The sequence below is a fragment of the Lissotriton vulgaris genome, chromosome 7, assembly GCF_964263255.1.
Source record: "Lissotriton vulgaris chromosome 7, aLisVul1.2, whole genome shotgun sequence".
In the NCBI taxonomy this organism is placed as follows: Eukaryota; Metazoa; Chordata; class Amphibia; order Caudata; family Salamandridae; genus Lissotriton; species Lissotriton vulgaris.
The window spans coordinates 530,351,319-530,370,327 of NC_141695.1; the positions used below are offsets into that span (position 1 = coordinate 530,351,319).

The window sequence follows — 19,009 nt, forward strand, 5'->3', positions numbered from 1 at the left end:
GTCCGGTCCTCGGATGCTTGATTCCGGTCTGGGAAAGATATGGCTGTTGTAGTTCGGACTGGACTGTTCCCATGGGGCACAGGGTCAGAGCTGATTTGCATAAAGCCATTATCTGACCCAGGGTGGTGTGGAGTGCAAAAAACGATGGATTAAGGCCCAGATCCTTGTACTGGGGTGAATGTAGGACATTGATCTACATTCTGTCCATCAAATTGTTTTTTGTAATTTTCTCCCTGAGTGTACTGGGGTAGCTCAGACGTGGGTCCCAGAGCCTCCACACCACTGGAGTCAAGCTAGCCGGGCTGATGAGAGGTGTTACATCGAAACCGGTCCGGTCCTCGGATGCTTGATTCCGGTCTGGGAAAGATATGGCTGTTGTAGTTCGGACTGGACTGTTCCCATGGGGCACAGGCTCAAAGCTGATTTGCATAAAGCCATTATCTGACCCAGGGTGGTGTGGAGTGCAAAAACGATGGATTTAGGCCCAGATCCTTGTACTGGGGTGAATGTAAGACATTGATCTACATTCTGTCCATCAAATAGTTTTTTGTAATTTTCATCATGTCGTAGAGTGTCATAAATGCAGATGTTGACAATTAAGTAAGTGCCAGTGTCGAACTTCAGAAACCACTGGCTCACATTAAGCAGTGCCCCCAGAAACAGCAAAAACATATCCGACATCAGAACAATTCCAACTCCCCTATAGTTCTTGAAGACACTGAAAACTCACCTTTTCAAGGAAAATTGCCTCGTTTTGGCTGACTGCTGATTACCTTCCGTAATTCTATGTCCTTCTTTCATGTAGTTCCAAAAAGGTTATTCTATCACAGTTTCAATAAGCTATAGAGTGTTAAATATCTTTTATGTATGTCTGATTGGCTGTTACTAATTAGGCTAAATGGCGTATGCAGTATTTTATGTATATCTTATAGGCTAATGTTAACTTGATTGTAATAATGTACAATTTGTATAAGTCCATAAGTACCAATTCAGTGACTTATGGCCCACCCGTACATAATTTAGGACATATTTCGGAATAGTGCCTAGGTATATGGTAGGAGGCATAGTTAAACGTCGACGCCGCGCTCCACGCATTACCTGCTCCTTTCCTGGCACTTAACTTTCCTGCAGCCTCCCACGCCTCGCCGGACCCGCTTCGCGGGTCCCGCATCGTGGTTTGAGGCGGTTTCCAACTTGGGGCATCTTTCTCAGTGACACCGACACCGGCAGGGCTGCGAGGCAGAGCGGAGGACTCCGTTGTCCAGGAGTCTCCGCGCGCCCGTCTCCAGCTGGGCTCCTCTCCCTGCCGGCCGCGCCCCTTTCCAAGTTGGTGTTAACGAGCACTTCCAGGCTCCAACAGTGGACGTTTATCTCGACGCCGCGCTCCACGCATTACCTGCTCCTTTCCTGGCACTTAACTTTCCTGCAGCCTCCCACGCCTCGCCGGACCCGCTTCGCGGGTCCCGCATCGTGGTTTGAGGCGGTTTCCAACTTGGGGCATCTTTCTCAGTGACACCGACACCGGCAGGGCTGCGAGGCAGAGCGGAGGACTCCGTTGTCCAGGAGTCTCCGCGCGCCCGTCTCCAGCTGGGCTCCTCTCCCTGCCGGCCGCGCCCCTTTCCAAGTTGGTGTTAACGAGCACTTCCAGGCTCCAACAGTGGACGTTTATCTCGACGCCGCGCTCCACGCATTACCTGCTCCTTTCCTGGCACTTAACTTTCCTGCAGCCTCCCACGCCTCGCCGGACCCGCTTCGCGGGTCCCGCATCGTGGTTTGAGGCGGTTTCCAACTTGGGGCATCTTTCTCAGTGACACCGACACCGGCAGGGCTGCGAGGCAGAGCGGAGGACTCCGTTGTCCAGGAGTCTCCGCGCGCCCGTCTCCAGCTGGGCTCCTCTCCCTGCCGGCCGCGCCCCTTTCCAAGTTGGTGTTAACGAGCACTTCCAGGCTCCAACAGTGGACGTTTATCTCGACGCCGCGCTCCACGCATTACCTGCTCCTTTCCTGGCACTTAACTTTCCTGCAGCCTCCCACGCCTCGCCGGACCCGCTTCGCGGGTCCCGCATCGTGGTTTGAGGCGGTTTCCAACTTGGGGCATCTTTCTCAGTGACACCGACACCGGCAGGGCTGCGAGGCAGAGCGGAGGACTCCGTTGTCCAGGAGTCTCCGCGCGCCCGTCTCCAGCTGGGCTCCTCTCCCTGCCGGCCACGCCCCCTCGGCATAATCCTCAAAAGGAACTACAACTCCCGCTGCGCGGGAGCGCGCGGGAGAAGCCCGGGACAAGGGCGGGACCGTCTGTGGCCGTCCGGGGCCGGAGGAGGCCGGGCTGGGCCATCCCTCTTGATCGTGTGATACGCCAACTAACTTAGTAAGTGACATAGATTGTTTTGTACTATCTTGTGGCCATTATGGCGACTGATATTAACATTAGTCCTACAACCAGTCACCCGATGTCTCTTCCTCTGGAGTCTGGCCCTTCGGCCATTGGTCCCTTAGACAAATTCTTTTTCAACCGCTCACTGGCAATAGATAAGGAACTAACTCTGGCTGAAAAGCGCGCCGAGCGTAGACTATCCATCGAAATACTGAAGAACTCTATGGACAAATCTTCAAATGTTGTCTACCCCACTTTGGTTACCCCTCTTTCATCAGTGGCCCTTCCAGCTACAAACGAAGGCTCTGAGGCCCTGGGTGATAACACAATTAAGACTGCCACGACTGATCCAAACACTACTTGTGGTAGTACATCTCACCCTTTATTGCTCTCTGATTCGGGCCACCAAGTTATACCTGCAAATCCCAAAACTGGGGCTAAAAGGAAACGTCCAGCTGCTGTTAAAAACTGCAAATTAATGGTCCGACCATCATCAAAATGTAGGAAGTTGAACATTGGGAATAAAGTTAACGAGCTTATACAAAGATCAAGCTGTGTAATACCAACTACTCCTACTCCACAGGACAATGTAGATAAAGTGGACGATTCTTGTTCCATCTCAAAAGTACTAAGTAAAGACAATGATGTACTATTTGCAAATGTGCTTCCTGAATTAGAAAAATTGTTTAGATTGGTACTCACTCCAATAGAGGATAGAATTGCTAAACTCATTGATAGGCTAGACCACTTTGAGCAAAAAACTCTAGACAATTTCTATTCAACAAAATCCTTGATCAAAGCAAGCAGGGTGGAAATAAATCCAAATCCCCAGGTCATGAACCTCCCCCTCACTCAGGATAAGGGTAGAAATCCTAGAAATGGCTCCCCTTTACCTTCTAAACAAAACAAACCCCCAGCAAACGTCACTGCAAAATCTACACCAAGGGCCGATAAAGCGGCATCGGGTCCAGAATCCTCACAGCCGAATCTGACACATCTCATACAGCCCTCATTGCCTCAGCCACAAAAACAACAGACCAATATAAATGTTGCGGCTAACTTGTGCCAACAAGCGGGTAAAGCACCAACACCTGCTAGTGCTACTAACAATCCACACATACCCCCAAACACCAAGGGAGTAGGAAATGGGGTCAATGTTCACCAGCCGGCTGTCAAAGCCCCAACAGCGCCCCTAGCTAATAGCAACCAGGGGCATAAACCTGCCCTTCAACCTGTTCCTCAAGCTCCCAAATCAATCCCAACGCCCTTGTCAAAGCCACCTCATAGAAAACCCCCAATTAACCTAACCCCAGACTCCTTCCCCTATGTGGCAGTTCTCATCAATGTACCACCTTTACCCCCAGGGCAGAGAGAAAACTTCCAGATGCTCAAAAACAAGACCATGCACTGGTTAAAGGAAAATCGTCCTCTGCCGGGTGGTGTAGATGGGCTAATAATAGGGGCTAGGAGAATTGACTGGATGGGTTACACACCAAAAACTCTGGGTGGGGAATGTATAGTGGTTAATTTCCAAGATCCTAGGGTGGTGGGATGGATAACAAGGCAGGGATGGGGAACAAACAAGGGCGGTATTGGTATTGTGGACCTCACCTTCTTTTACCCCAGACCAACAAGTATAGCTACAAGCCTACTAAATGAGCCCATAATCCCCCCCATTGTGCAATGGCCAGTTGCCTCATTACCATCTTCCCATGCAACTTTTAATTATATTCCATACACGCACAATAACCCCCATGCAGGATGGCAGGATTTGGGTTGGGGATATTGACACACAGATACTGACAGTATGGGCGGTATTTTAAAAGTAGTAGAGGCGTTGGGTGATGTATGTGGTAATATTATTGCTACAAAAACAATGGAGAATAACACCGAGGTTAGGTGTGTGGCCGAAGAAGGTGGCTTTAGACCAGGGACATCAAATTCAAATGTCTCATACCCCGTAATGGTCGATTTAGTCGTGGGCTCACTAGATGACTCGGATAGTCTGGCTAGTTTAGTGGGAATTTCAATGTCAACCCACGCATCTCCGCTTGCTAAGACCTGGGAGGGAACGAACACAGATATTGGCACCCTTCTGTCTTGGAACGTCGCAGGGTTGGCCAGCAAGTTGGACTCCCAGCTTTGGGTAGATTTTATAAGTGGCTTTGACATTTGTTGCTTTCAAGAAACCTGGGCCTGTGAACCACTCTATTGCTTAGGTTACTTGAACTATTACATACCAGCCATCAAAGGGGTAAGAGGGCGCCCAAAGGGTGGCCTAACTGTGTGGGTCAGACTGGGTTTGCATTTTGACATAAAGATCCTTGACCTGGGAAATAGCGATTTACAAGCACTTAGAATCTCTGTCGCAAAAGGCCAACCAATAGATCTTTATAATATTTATGTGAGAGGTGACAGAATAACAAACATATCCACCATTGAGCTGTTGTCTGATGCTATGGAGGCTAACTCCCAGGGAAATGTAAAAATTATACTAGGGGACTTAAACAGGACCTTCGAACCCTTGAGCTGTACAAACGACCCTAATGGGTGTGAGGAGGATAATCTCTGGGGAGTACCATCATTAAACTTACAGCCTGTGAAGCGATGGACAAAAGAGATTCTACTGTTAAATGGAATATGCTTGGAATACGGTATAAGAGCCCTTAATGGTAGGACACCTAGTGATAGGGAGGGCAGTTTTACTTTTGATAATGGTATCAACAGGAGCCGAATTGACTATATATTGTGTAGTCTCCAGCTGTGGAATGGGGTGGTAGATATGGCAGTTAGACCCCGGGTTGAAAGTGACCACAACCCCCTATGCGTGTCACATAAGTGGTGGAATGCAGGTTTAGGAAATCCTACTGCGATACACGATGACACTCCTCATTTAAGTAATGATGAGCGAAGGCTAAAATGGCCCAAGGTGCTAGCAAACGAAGCCACCATGGCATATATTATTAATAAGGTAGATGGTGCAATTTCCGAGATAGAAGCTGCTGCCCCAGTGGTTCCTGGGGACAATGTTATCACTGAAATCCACAATAAGTTATTCTCCTGTTTGAGACCATGTTTTTTTATAAAGAAAAGTAAAGGGAAGAAAACTAAAGAAGTGGGTAGGTGGTTTGATAATCACTGCAGAGCAGCACGTCTAGATCTGGGGCAGGCAATAAGGAATAGGGATCGTGCTGCAGTGATTAAGCATAGGAAATTGTACAAAGCAGCCATTTATCGTGCAAAAAAGAAATGGGATGAAGACCATTGGGCCCAACTAAAAGAAGCCTCCGATAATAAAGATTCGCTGTTATTTTGGAAGATCATCAAGTGGGGCAGTGGTGCGGGCCCAGTGAAACCTGATAATAATGTACCAGTGGGTTCCTGGGTCGATTATTTCGGGCCCCAGTACGCGGAAAGTAATATATCCGTGATAGCTGAAGATATAATCCCGGTCTATGCAATAGAAGATCTATTCTCCCTCAGTGAAGCGGAAATTGCCATCAGTTCTACTAAAGGTGGGAGGGCGCCCGGCCCGGATGGTATCCCCCCTGATATTTTTAAATATGATGTGGCGAGATGGGCGAGATACATCCTACTTTTGGCAAACGCCCTAGCAAGGGGGGCAGTGGTGCCTGATATTTGGAAAGGAGCAACTATTATCCCCATCCATAAGAAGGGCGATCGCTCACTGCCTGCAAACTATAGGCCCATAAGCTTAATAGCCACTGTACAGAAGATAGTCGGAAAAATGGTAACAAACCAGCTAATGGACTGGGTAGAAGACAACAACGCCCTCTCCCCTTATCAAGCGGGATTTAGGCGAGCCACTAGTACCATTGACCAGGTCTTTCGCTTCACAATATTGAGGTGGAAAACCGTTGTGCTGGGAAGGGGCAGCCTGTATGTCGCGTTTGTCGATCTGCGGGCTGCGTTCGATCTAGTTCCCAGGCACAAGTTATGGTCGGTGCTCCAAAAGCTGGGGATTCCTGCAGAACTTCTTACATTAATTATGCAACTGCACGAATCCAATTTTGCCAGAGTACAATGGGGAGGAAGTAGCGAGACAACAGTGGACTTTCCTGTGGAAAGGGGTGTTAGGCAGGGCTGTTCTATGGCCCCCCTACTTTTCTCGTTATTTATTAACGGGATAGTTGAGAAAATGCTGAGGGCTAGTGTCGATGCCCCCTCGTTGGCGGACACCAGGGTCCCGATCCTGATGTTCGCTGACGATACCCTTATTTTGTCCAAGACTCCCATGGGGCTGCAGCGTGCAATAAGCATTTTTGATGCCTTTTGCGTGGAGCACGGGCTTGAGGTAAATGTAGGGAAAACTAAACTAATGGCTTTCTCTGCTGGGAGCAGATGCTATCCTAAGATAACCCTAAACAAAAGCAGGCTCGATATAGTTAATGAATTTACATACTTGGGTGTGCAGATTGCGGGGGGGACTGGTTGGACGCATCATGTGAGTAAAGTAGTCCTAAAGCACCAACAGCTATCAGGTGCTTTAAGGGGGGAACACCGCAAATCAAAAACAAAACCTATAAAACCAGCGCTGACAGTGTATGACGCGAAGGTTTTGGGTGCAACCTTATATGGCGCTGAGCTATGGGCTTGGAATAGTCTGATGGATCTTCAGACCTCCGAGAACAAGTTCATGCGCGGGATTACTGGACTCCCGCAGAGCACCCCTCTGATCCCATTGTTTATGGAGCTTGGTAGACGCACGATTACAGACAGAGCTCGATTGCGACCAGTTCTTTACTGAAGACGCCTATGGACGACTCCAGAAATAAGACAGTATGCGGAGGGCTTTTTGTGGATAATTAAGGAAGATATCTTCCATAAGATAAAATGGTTAAAACATCTTAAGACCATGTTGGTAAACTTAGGGTTTTCCAATCTTTGGAATAACCCTGAGGGAGAAATCTTCCCAAGCAAAGAAGCCCTCAAAGAGCAATACTGGGGTTGGGTAGGAGGCAAGATGCTGAATGACATCAGAGCAGATTCAATGTCCGGTCGTTTTTTGGAGACAAAAATTTTACCTGTCCTAGAAAACTATTGGGATAACATCACGGTACCATTGGACAGGAAACTCATTTTCCAGTTAAGGTCAGGATCTATCCCCCTTAGGAAATTGACATCTGGTTGGCACAGATCCACTAATAGCCTATGTCCTTTATGTGAAAATGCCGAGGAGAGCATAGGACATTTTCTCTTTTCATGTGAAGCCTATGCGAATCCAAGGAGGAAATGGCTCTCGCCGGTATGCAAAAATCTGGGGACACGCGATAGTTCCGTGGCCTTAAGAATCCTATGTACAACCAATCATGATTCGATTGTCATGGGTGTCGCCAAATACATGGGTTGGGCTTGGGCGATAAGACGACGGTCTTTAGGGGATCGCAGGTAATTTAGTTATTCTTTTTAATAAGCTTTTATTGGTATAAATTGTTTTATCTGTAATTGTATGAGCTGCACTGTGTTTAATGTATTTTTATCCTGTAATATGTATTTTGTGTAATTGTTCTGATTTTATGTGCTTTTATGAGAATTGTCTCGAATAAAGCTTATACAACAACAAAATGACAAATATTTTATTTATGTGTTGGTTTTGAAAATAGCGAAATTAATAGCTTTGTCATTTACAATGCCAATAGTTTTAATTTTTGAAAACGTGACACTTATAGCATTTGTAATGGAATATGTGTTGTATTTACATGACTTAGATGTATTAATATTACAAATAACAATGGCTTTTATTTTTTTGATAATTAATACTTAAATAAAAGTTATTGTAATTTATAATGGCAATAGCTTAAACTTTTGTAAATAACTTTTGGGAAGTTTATGTTCAGTATATTTTATTGTGATGAAAATCCAAGAACAAGAGTGAAATATTAACATCTTTTTGTAATAAAGCTTGAAACATTGAGAGAACATATTAGAACCAGTTGTTGTTGAATGGTTGCAGAGAGTGATGCTGTGGCGTTCAGTGGTGCTGAGTGATGCTGTGGCCTTCAGTGGTGCTGAGTGATGCTGTGGCCTTCAGTGGTGCTGAGTGATGCTGTGGTGTTCAGTGGTGCTGAGTGATGCTGTGGCATTCAGTGGTGCTGAGTGATGCTGTGGCATTCAGTGGTGCTGAGTGATGCTGTGGCATTGATTGATGCTGTGGCATTGAGTGAAGCTGTGTCGTTGAGTGATGTTGTGGTGTTGAGTGATGCTGTGGCATTGAGAGATGCTGGGGCGTTGAGTGATGCTGTGGTGTTGAGTGGTGCTGTGGTGTTGAGCAGTGCTGTGGCATTGAGTGGTGCTGAGTGATGCTGTGACGTTGAGTGATGTTGTGGCATTGAGTGATGCTGTGGCATTGAGTAATGCTGTGGCGTTGAGTAATGCTGTGGCGTTGAGGGATGCTGTGCGCTGAGTGGTGCTGTAGCATTGAGTGGTGTTGTGGCATTGAGTGGCGCTGTGGAGTTGAGGGGTGCTGTGGCATTCAGTGATGCCGAGTGATGCTGTGGCTTTGATTGATGCTGTTGCGTTGAGTGAAGCTGTGGCATTGAGTGGTGCTGTGGTGTTGAGTGGTGCTGTGGTGCTGAGTGGTTCTGTGGCGTTGAGTGGTTCTGTGGCGTTGAGTGGTGCTGTGGCGTTGAGTGGTGCTGAGTGATGCTGTTGTGTTGAGTGATGCTGTGGGAAGGTAATAAGGAGGAAAGATAGAGGGTAGGAAAGAGAAAGGAGAGAAGAGGGGTGAAAGAAGGGCTGGCGTGGAGATGCAGAATGATGAGGTGAAAGATCACTAAAGGGATGTTGGGCAGCACACATACCATCTGATGTACATATACATTGCTCTAAAACGTTGTGCCGATTGCTTTACTAGGATGGCATAGCATATGGGCATTTGACCCAAGAGAGGGGCGCTCATTAAAATCACCTGTTATAAGTTATTGGGTAGACCAGCATGCCATTCACTATACATAAGTTCTTTTGAATATTTGGGTGCTACGATACTGCCAAGGTTACAGGTTAACGTAGCCAAAAATATGTTTGTTCAGACAGCACGACTTTGCTATGCACTGTCAGCATCGTTTAGCACTGTGCAGCTGTCCATGAAGAACGTGAAGTTACATCAAGTCAAGGTAAACTATAGTGTATGCTCAGAGTGATTAAAAAAGTGCCAAATCTCATATTCGTGCCATGAGTGAGATCAAGCGTGACTCTGTGAGCATACAAGCACTTTGAAGCATAACTCAATGTGTGTCTAAGTCTGCAGCTCCCAATTATTACGAGCTACATTAACTGTCCAAATGTTGTGCGCAACCATGTTAATAATAAGCAGAATTCCCAACACAATTGCATTGTCTGCTTACCGATTTATGTGAGCCATATGAAGCATTCCTCAAGGATTCGCTACGCCTTGTGCTGGCAACCGTCTGCAATAAAGCAAGGGGATTCATTTGATCTAATCACTACAACATATTATTAATGCTAGAGGGACCCGTGAGAGACAGGGCTTACCTAGCAAATAGTGGGGGGCTGCTCCTCCAACGTGCCGCTGTCCCTGCAGTCGGTGTCCATGGGAGTGTGTTTGAGAGGCCAATAACAAAACAAGCAATGGTGGAAAGCCCCATAGGGTATTTGACATACAGTCAAGCAGTCTGAAAGATAGTGTCTAACTGTATTAATCCAAGTTGGCAAGATATCTTGCACACAACGGGCACTGGGTGGCTCAAGCATCTGGCAGGTAAAGCAAGTTGCGGTATCCATTATCTAGCATAATTAATAAACTGCCCAAAAATGAATGTTCGTAGCATTGAAAGGCGAGGTTGAGTGTCGGTGGAAAGAGTGGCACAGCGATGGGAGACAGCCTCTGTCTTAACTGTGTGATTACAGTGGGCTGAGAGCCCCCACCTACCCACCCATAGCCGCGAGCTGAAATTGTCTAACTGGTGAAAAGCATCAACGGGTGAGGGTTGCTTGGAGCAACACGCATGTGCGCTCCACCCAGTGCCTCACACCCTATTGTTGTGGAATCGGCATGAGGGGGTTGTGAGGCAGCATTGGCTGCCCTGAAAAGACCGGGATCGTAGTGTGTGCACAGAATAAAAGCCTAACAAAAGCAAGACGCAGGACCCTATGCTTAAGGCGTCCCGCATTGCAAACATAAATATATATATTTGTTAAATGAACCCGCATTTTAAAAAGAAGATGCGCTGGCGCTATTATGGATGTGCCGCGCTATAAGATAATAAAAACATACAATGTTAAAAGAAACAGTACGTTGTGCGATCTAAACACATATATATTTTTTGCTAAATTAACCCGTATTTAAAGCACATCGTGCCTGCTTGTGGAGCTTAACAAACAAGAAACCTGGTATGAAAGAAGGAGTGGGGAAGAAGGCAAAGATTGGCGGTGAAAGTACGGAGGGAAAGAAGTAGAGAGAAACGAAAGTAACAGGGTTAATCTTATAAAACACGCTCTCAGCTTTGCTGTGGCGGGGGTGGGTGGGCGGAGGAGCAGCAGCCTTTGATGTCTAGTGGTGTGAGAGACAAATTTTGGTGTGCGAGGCTTCCTTTCAAGTCGGGTGGGTGGGGGCGGGGGAGCAGGGGAGCAAGCGAGGGGGAGGGAAAGAGCATATTGGGTGTGAGTGAGGCCAAGCGTGCGCCTGGCGAAGCGTCACGCTTCAGTAGACAACATGCATTGGGAGGACTCCGCTTGTTCAAAAGTGTTGTTTCCCCTACAATAGTTCAGAGCTATAAATAGCTCGACCTAAAAAAGGAAATCATTTATGTAGGTCAACTTCATTACAGTGCCAGAACCTGGAGGCTGCTCTAATTGTAATCCAAAGGTATGTTTAGCACGCTCACTGCCACATTTGTCTAGAGAAAGAAAACACATGTTACTTCTTGTCCCTAAGTATCTTGTTCAGAGCAGTCCCTAATCAACCTACTTTTATTTATTCCAGTAAATACATATTGCTCGTCTTCACCAGCACCATAAAGCATTGCTGGATTCTGAAATTAATAGACATAAATGAAAAATAGTCCAAAGCAAAGGTTCCTGATACGAGGCAAGACCTTGATTGCATTTCGAATCTAAAAAAAGTAATTTAGCATGAGTAATTCTTAATAGTTCAGTAACTCACTGTTCAAAGTGACTGAAGGTCAATCTTAGATAGAGCGAGAGGGTGAGCCTTGGATTCCACTCTATGCAATGTAATGTACACGAGATAATTCGGTGATTTAAAGATTGAAAATTGTGTAAGAAAGGTTGTGACAAGTTTAACAAAAACAGATTTCATGTAAATATTTACGTGTCCTCATTTACTCATAAGAGAGAGTGTATCAAATGACAAAACTGTGCATTCTGGACAGGAGAAAGGAGTACAACGTAGCTCCCTCAATATTGCGCACCTAGACCGAAAAGAAAGTCTAAAACATGGACAAGGAAGCCTGACAAATAGACCTTAGCAAATAGGTGAGCCTTATCTTCAGCTAAACTGTGGTAAAACTATAGCACTTGCACTGAAGGTGTATTACAGCCCCTGCCGAGAGGGAGGAAGGCACTGCCTGGATTTGGTAAGTTAACCCCTCTAAGGAACTATGGTCCAATGAGAAGTAACATGCTGATCCTGTAGTAGGTGGGGTTCCTTGAGTCAACCTCTTCAGGACTCACTGCGAGCGATCCTAAGGACGAAACTGAGGAGAGATGGGAGGGAGGAGGTCTCCCGAGTGATTCAAAAGTTATCATCAGCTTTGGATAACTCAGTTAAATGGTTGTTTAATTTTTTTGGGGGGTGGAGTGGAGGATTCCTAGTTGATCCACAGGCTCACGATCAGTAGCACAACATGCAAACCACAATGCACGAGATTACTGTCATGGTTTTATCAATACATTTATGAGAGAATTAGTCCTTAATCACACTCATGTATGAGATTCACATAACTTAATGTTAAAGGGCTGATTGTGCCTAATAAGAGATGGGACATTTGTTCATACCTCAAAGCCAGATGTGATATGTATGCAGGAAACACCCTTAAAAAGAACAGACCAAGGCAGACTGAGAAACAGCCAATAACCCACTGAATAGTAGACTTCAGCCTATGCTGAAAAAAATGGTGAGTGGATTTTTTATGATAAAAAATCTCTCCTTTATTTGCGAAAACAAAAAGGTAGATGGTAGATATTTAGTAATTAGAGGCATCTAAATACTAAATTAATAATGATTGCTAACATCTATATTCCCAACGTGGCACAAGACACCTTCTTAGGGAATTCCCTTGAGATACTAGCTAGCTTCGCAACAGGGGAAATTCTTTTTATGGGTGATGTTAATGGTGTAAGGTATCCGCAAAAAGATAGAATGCATAGTGGGCAACAGGCGAGTGAAGGCTTCTCCTCTCATCAAAAGAAAAAATTGGAAGAGATGGGCCTGCGCGATACTTCAACTGGCAGATAACACATTCACATTTCACTCACACGTGCAGCAATCACATTCACGTATTGACAACGCCTTGGTCAGTAATGCCTTAGCTTCAGATACAATTGCAGCAAAGATAGGCTCCATAGCAGATTCAGATCACATACCCATTCATATTGGTTTACAAATCCCCAGGGAGACCCACTGCCCAACTTGAAGATTACATCAATCCATACTGCGAGACGTCCTTGTCAGAAAAGAGCACACACCATATCTTGAGTAATCTTTCCTAGATAATAAATCAGACGGGATCTATTATGCAAGAGTATGGAATGCCTTTAAGGTAGTAAAAATAGAGAAATGTATCCCCCTTGCAGCTTACCAAAAGAAACCTAGTATAGGACAGACTAGTGAGTTAGAAAAATAATTGGGATAAGTAGGAAATAATATAAAGATTCCTTCTCACTGGCGACAAAACTCTGATTACTGCCAATCAGGTGCCAATTACGGATGACATACACTAGAAAGGTAGGAATTACCTCTCTACACTTAAAAAGACAAATGTATACAATGGGGGATAAAGAGGGGACTGCTCTGGTCAATTTATCGCCTACCAAGAGAGGTAATGAATACAAGAAAATACTCTCTACGCAGGAGGTTCTTCTGGTAGGAGATCAAAATATGTTAGGGGAGTTCCATAAAGTTTATGAGACACTATCTAAAAAACTCGAACTGTCACTTAGAGCAGAGCACAGCATCATATCAGCAATGAAACGAAGGGAGCTAATTTCCAAATCAACACATTGAGGAAGCTGAAACCCTTCCTCCCAGCCAATGGCTTCAGTACTGCAGTCACAGCCCTAGTAACCCCTCGAGTAGATTATGTAAGTGTCGCCCTCTGTGGCCTCCCCACATCGACAACCGCACCCCTAAGAGCCTCTATTAATGCTGCAGCAAAACTCATCACCGGCTCAAAAAAAACGCTCTCACATCTCTCCCGACCTAAAATCCTTGAATTGGCTGCCATACGAAGCTAGAATACACCTGAAAATCGCTTGCACGACACACAAGGCTATACACCACAACTCACCCAGTTACTTCGCTCGGAAACTGACAATCTCAGGTGGCTCAAGAACCACAAGAAGCGCAGAAAATCTTCTTTTGAAACCTCAAAGATTCCACAAGGAAAAAATATATAAACGCTCCTTCTCAGGGATGGCGCCCATGATCTGGAATGCCCTCCCTCCAGAAATCAGACTTATCTCTTCCACGGCATCCTTCAAAAAAGAAGTATTTATTTATTTATTTATTTGTTGAGATTTATAGAGCGCAGCGAATACCCTTGGGCGTCTTGGCGCTAGTAAATTCCACCAGTCCACACTCGTTGCATGAGGCTCATTGGTTGAATAACCATGTTTTTAAGAGTTTCCGGAATTGATAAAGGGACGAGCTCGTCCTGATGTTGTGCGGGAGGGTGTTCCAAAGTTTGGGGGCAGCCACTGTGAAGCGACGGTCACCCCAGGAAACTTTCTTTGATCGTGGGATAACTAGGTGGTGCAAAGAGGAAGAGCGGAGCTGCCTTGAAGGTACATAAAGTTTCAGTTGGTTTTTAAGCGAATGTGGTCCTTGATTGTTTAAAGCCTTGTAAACTATACACAAAGACTTGAACTTAATTCTATTTTCGATTGTAAGCCAATGATACTGCCTGATTATTGCTGATATGGATTCAAACTTTGAAGTTCCTGAGAGCAGACGTGCCGCCGCATTTTGAATTGATTGTAATTTGTTTTTGACCCTAACCTGAGCGTTGAGGAAAAGACTGTTACAATAATTCAACGCTGTTAGAACTAAGGAACTCACCAAGGTTTTGATTAAGGTCTCCGGAAGAAAGGGTCGAATCTTTCTGATCATTTTCAATCTAAAGTGTGCCGTTGAAGCCACTTTGTTTGCGTGGTCCATGAAACTGAGTCCATCATCGAAAATGACGCCTAAGTTCCTGACTTTTGATGTGGGGGTGGGAGGGGAACCAAAGGCAGCTGGCCACCAGTAGGAGGACCATGCTGGAAGAAGTGGACCAAAAATAACTACCTCGGTCTTCTCCGAATTAAGTTTGAGGCAGTTAATTGCCATCCATTCTCCGATTGCGAGCAGACCGTTTTTAAAGTTTTGCGCTACTTCTCCTCCATCACCCTTGATAGCCAACACCAACTGCGTGTCATCCGCGTACGATGTTAGGCTCATCCCATAAGCCCTGATGACATTGGCAAGGTCCGACACGTAGATATTGAATAGTGTCGGACTAAGGGATGAGCCTTGGGGGACACCGCATGGCAGCGAGAGTTGGGCAGATCGAAAAGGTCCAAGGGTGACCGCTTGCGTTCTATCTGCAAGGAAGGAGGCAAGGAGATTTCTGGCTGAGTGACAAATGCCCAGTTTTTCGACACGGTCGATCAGGATGTTATGGTCGACCGTGTCGAAAGCTGCTGATAGATCTAGCAGTACTAAAATTGCAGTCCCGCCTTGGTCACGAATGGCCCTGACATCATCGGCGGCCTTTATAAGGGCGGTTTCAGTCCCATGATGTCTGCGAAAGCCAAATTGAGAGTCGTCTAGCAGTCGGTGTTTCTCGATAAAGTCTGAAAGTTGGAAATTCATGGCTTTCTCGACTACTTTAGCTAAAAACGGTAGGCTCGCAATTGGCCTATAGTTTTTAAGCTCGCTTTTATCCAAGCCGGATTTTTTTAATAAAGGTTTCAGCAATGTATTTTTTAAGGCATTTGGGTAGGTCCCTGAGGACAGGATGGCATTACAAACTTCAGTCAGCACCGGTATAATGGAATCCATGACTGAGGTTAGTGCTGAAACTGGACAGGGATCAAAGGCGGAGCCTGATTTAATGGTTGAGACAATGGTCTTCGTTTGGTCGTCTGTAAGTTTGTGGAAACTTGACAGTGTAGTGGCTAGGGATGGACAAGGAGAGATGGTGTTCGTCCTGGATGTTTTGGAGGTGAAGGCTTGATAAATGTCATCCACTTTGGTGAAAAAGAAATTCGCCAGCTCATCGCAGAATTCTTGGGAGGGAACCGGGGCAAGGTCAGAGATATTACCTGCCAAGATTTTAGTTATTTCATATAGGCGTTTACTTGAATTTATGGCTTGGTCAATTTGGTTAGAGTAATATGATTTTTTTGCCTTGGTGATCATAGCTTTATAAAGTGCCAAAGCTTCTTTATATTCTTTCTTACTGGCCAGGTCATAATTTTTTCTCCACATCCTTTCCAGATTCCTATTACTTTGTTTTTGCCGCCTCAGCTCGTCAGAGTACCATGGGGCAGTCGGATTGGCTCGGTTTCTGGACAAAGATTTCGAACACACTGTTCGTTCGGTAGCCTGGGCGAGCCAGGTATGGAATTTTAACGTAGCTTCATTGGGATTGTTGGGCACCGTAGGACGCATATTGTCCAGCTGCATTTTCAGCTCTGTCTGGTTTATATTCTTCCAATCTTTAAAGCAGCTTTGCTTTAAGGTGGAGTTGTTATTTTGGACAGTTTTCATGGAAATTTCCCCACATATGGCGTAATGATCAGTCCATGGCATTGGTACAATGTCCGTTATATGGAAACAGTCAACATTGGAGAAAACACCGTCTAAAATATGACCTGCTGTGTGTGTGGCCGAGGTGACTAATTGTTTTAACCCTAAGATCTCCAAGTCCGATATCAGGGTGGATGTGTCAGCCTGGTCAAGCAAAATCGCTCCTATTAGCTAATCTCACCTGATCATAGTCTTTGGAACTCTCATGACTCATTACTGTTCCTCGCATGACTATGTCCAACCAGACCACCTATGCACCGCTGCTACCTTGCTTTACTCTATTGTTAACCATTTGCTCATCTTTGCACTAAATTACTTGGTTTTTTTTTAGGTTTTTTTTTATTCCTTTGTCTTTTTATCCCATCTGTGTGTAAAGCGCTCTGATATCCGTAAGGATCTTGTTCGCGCTATATAAAACTTTCAAAATAAATAAATAAAAAATAAAAATGTAGATGGCGTTCCCCTGTCCAAGATTACTCTCCTGCAAAGGGAAATTTTGAAAGCCTCAATTAATGAAGAGGAAGTTTAAAAGCCAATAGATAATTTGAAGCATATAAAGTCACTGGGGCCAGATTAATTTTGAGAATTTTCTATAAAACATTCCGTACTGGCTTAACATAAAATTGACAACCCTGTTCAAATACTTTGAGAAATGTGAAATTACACCTTCTATGTTGTATGCGATTATTATAGTTATTTATGGTTTTGAACATGTGCTTTTATGGTCATTTGATTTGGCCATATAAAGATAATTTTTACTATAGTTATTCCCAAACCAGGTAAAGATAAACAACACTATGCATCATATAGACCAATATTGATGCTAAGATATATTCCAAAGCCCCTTCCTTCCATTTGGAACAGATACTGCCACAGTTGATATACCTGGATTGCAATGGATTTGCGTCTCGCAGACACCGCTTTATAATCTCCACAGGGCATTTCATCTGGTGGAAAAGGTAAAAAACAAATTCAAGCAATTCTAGTATCGTTAGATGTGGACAACGCCTTTGACCAGATGGATTAGTTGGTTCTAGTAAAAGTGATCAGGCAGGTTGCAATAAGGCCGAAATATATGAGTGTGATTATGGCAAATTATAAAATGTCAACAGTGAAAATAACATTAAATGAATGTATATCAAAAGAGATTAGACTTGAGAGGGGTATGAGGCAGACTTTTCCTCTGTTCCCCGTGCTTTTTGTGTTAAGCATAGACCCTTTCACCTGCCATGTTCAAAGATCTCCAGAGATTGAAAAACACAATAAATAAGGATGTTTACATAATGGGGTAAAGAGAGGAGGTTTTCCTGAAAATTATCTCACCTTGGAAGGGGGACTCTAATTGTGGTCGGTGCTTGTAAGCTCAATGGGTGGTGGGGGGTGAGGGGGGGGCAGTGTGGTAAGTCGAGAGAGAACGAAATAGGATTTTTTTTTTTACCTTTTCCCATTCGATCGTCTTTCGACTTCCACCCTACCCCCTCACCGCCCCAGTGCGCTTACCTGCACCTGCCGCCACTGGGGAACTCGAAGGCCCAGAGGAAATGGTGCCAGGAAGTATAACCAAGACGGCGACCTGTACCGAAATGGGCCCAGAATTTTTTTTACTTATGTTAAATGGAATGTCAGCCAGTAAAAAGAACAAGGCGGCGACATAATGGTTGCATACCTGTTAAGTGACTCCTCAGTGTATGGTACAGAACAATGTGGTGCACGGAATTGCTGCAGTCAGTTGGGTAATAGATGGTCCGCTCAACAAGAAGTTGTGTTTTTGAATCAGAATCAAGCTTGTCAACACTGCACGTCATTCAGGAATCCTCGTGGTGTAGATAGCCTGCCATCTTATTTTATCATCAGTGTGTTCATGCTCCAAGTAGTGTACAACTAATGGGCTGTGAGGAGAACCTTGCATCAGCGCCTATGTTGACAAATCTGTAGTTTGACTTTATGAGTTGTTTGACCAATGTACAGCAAGTTGGTGGGGCAGAATATGACCTAAATGACGTTGCTGGAATTACGATAGGAAAACAATGTTAGTGGCATAGTTGTGTTGAAATTACTGGATTCCTTAGTTACAACAGAAAATGGGCACACTCTACACTGTCCATATTTGTGATGACCCACTATGGAGGGAAGTGGATAGAGAGGGTGAGAAGTTAGTACCAAATAAAACAAAGGCAGCGGACCATAAAGGGGATGTATGACATTACAACGCATGCTTTTACCACGCATGCCTTTACAACGCGGTTTTTACAATGAAAACCTTTACAACGCAAAGCGCTTTGGGGTGCTGGATAGTGAATAGTTTAATTTACTATATCAACTCCAGTCCCCGTGGACACTAGGAAAGGTGTTGGATAGTAAATTAAACATATTCCCTATCCTAGAGCGCCCCCAGCGCAATGCGTTGTAATGGTTTGCGTTGTAAAAGTTGCGTGGTAAAGGCACTGCAGGGTAAAAGTTGCGTTGTAAAGGATGTTTCCCCCATAAAGGCTGCACCTGACCCATTGTTCCAAATGGCATCATTCAGAATACATGTATACAAATGTGTGCACACTCTACAAGCGTCTGCTGCCAAGGTACATAAACTAAGAGATGTTTAGAAATTACATTATGAAACATAGAGTT

The 19,009-nt window shown here is 44.9% G+C and overlaps 1 protein-coding gene across 1 annotated transcript in view; it reads right to left on the reverse strand.

Moving 5' to 3' along the window:
* LOC147701989 (heparan sulfate glucosamine 3-O-sulfotransferase 3A1-like) overlaps positions 1 to 19,009 on the reverse strand; it is a 548,752-nt gene that overhangs the window by 20,852 nt on the left and 508,891 nt on the right. The window lies entirely within an intron of this gene.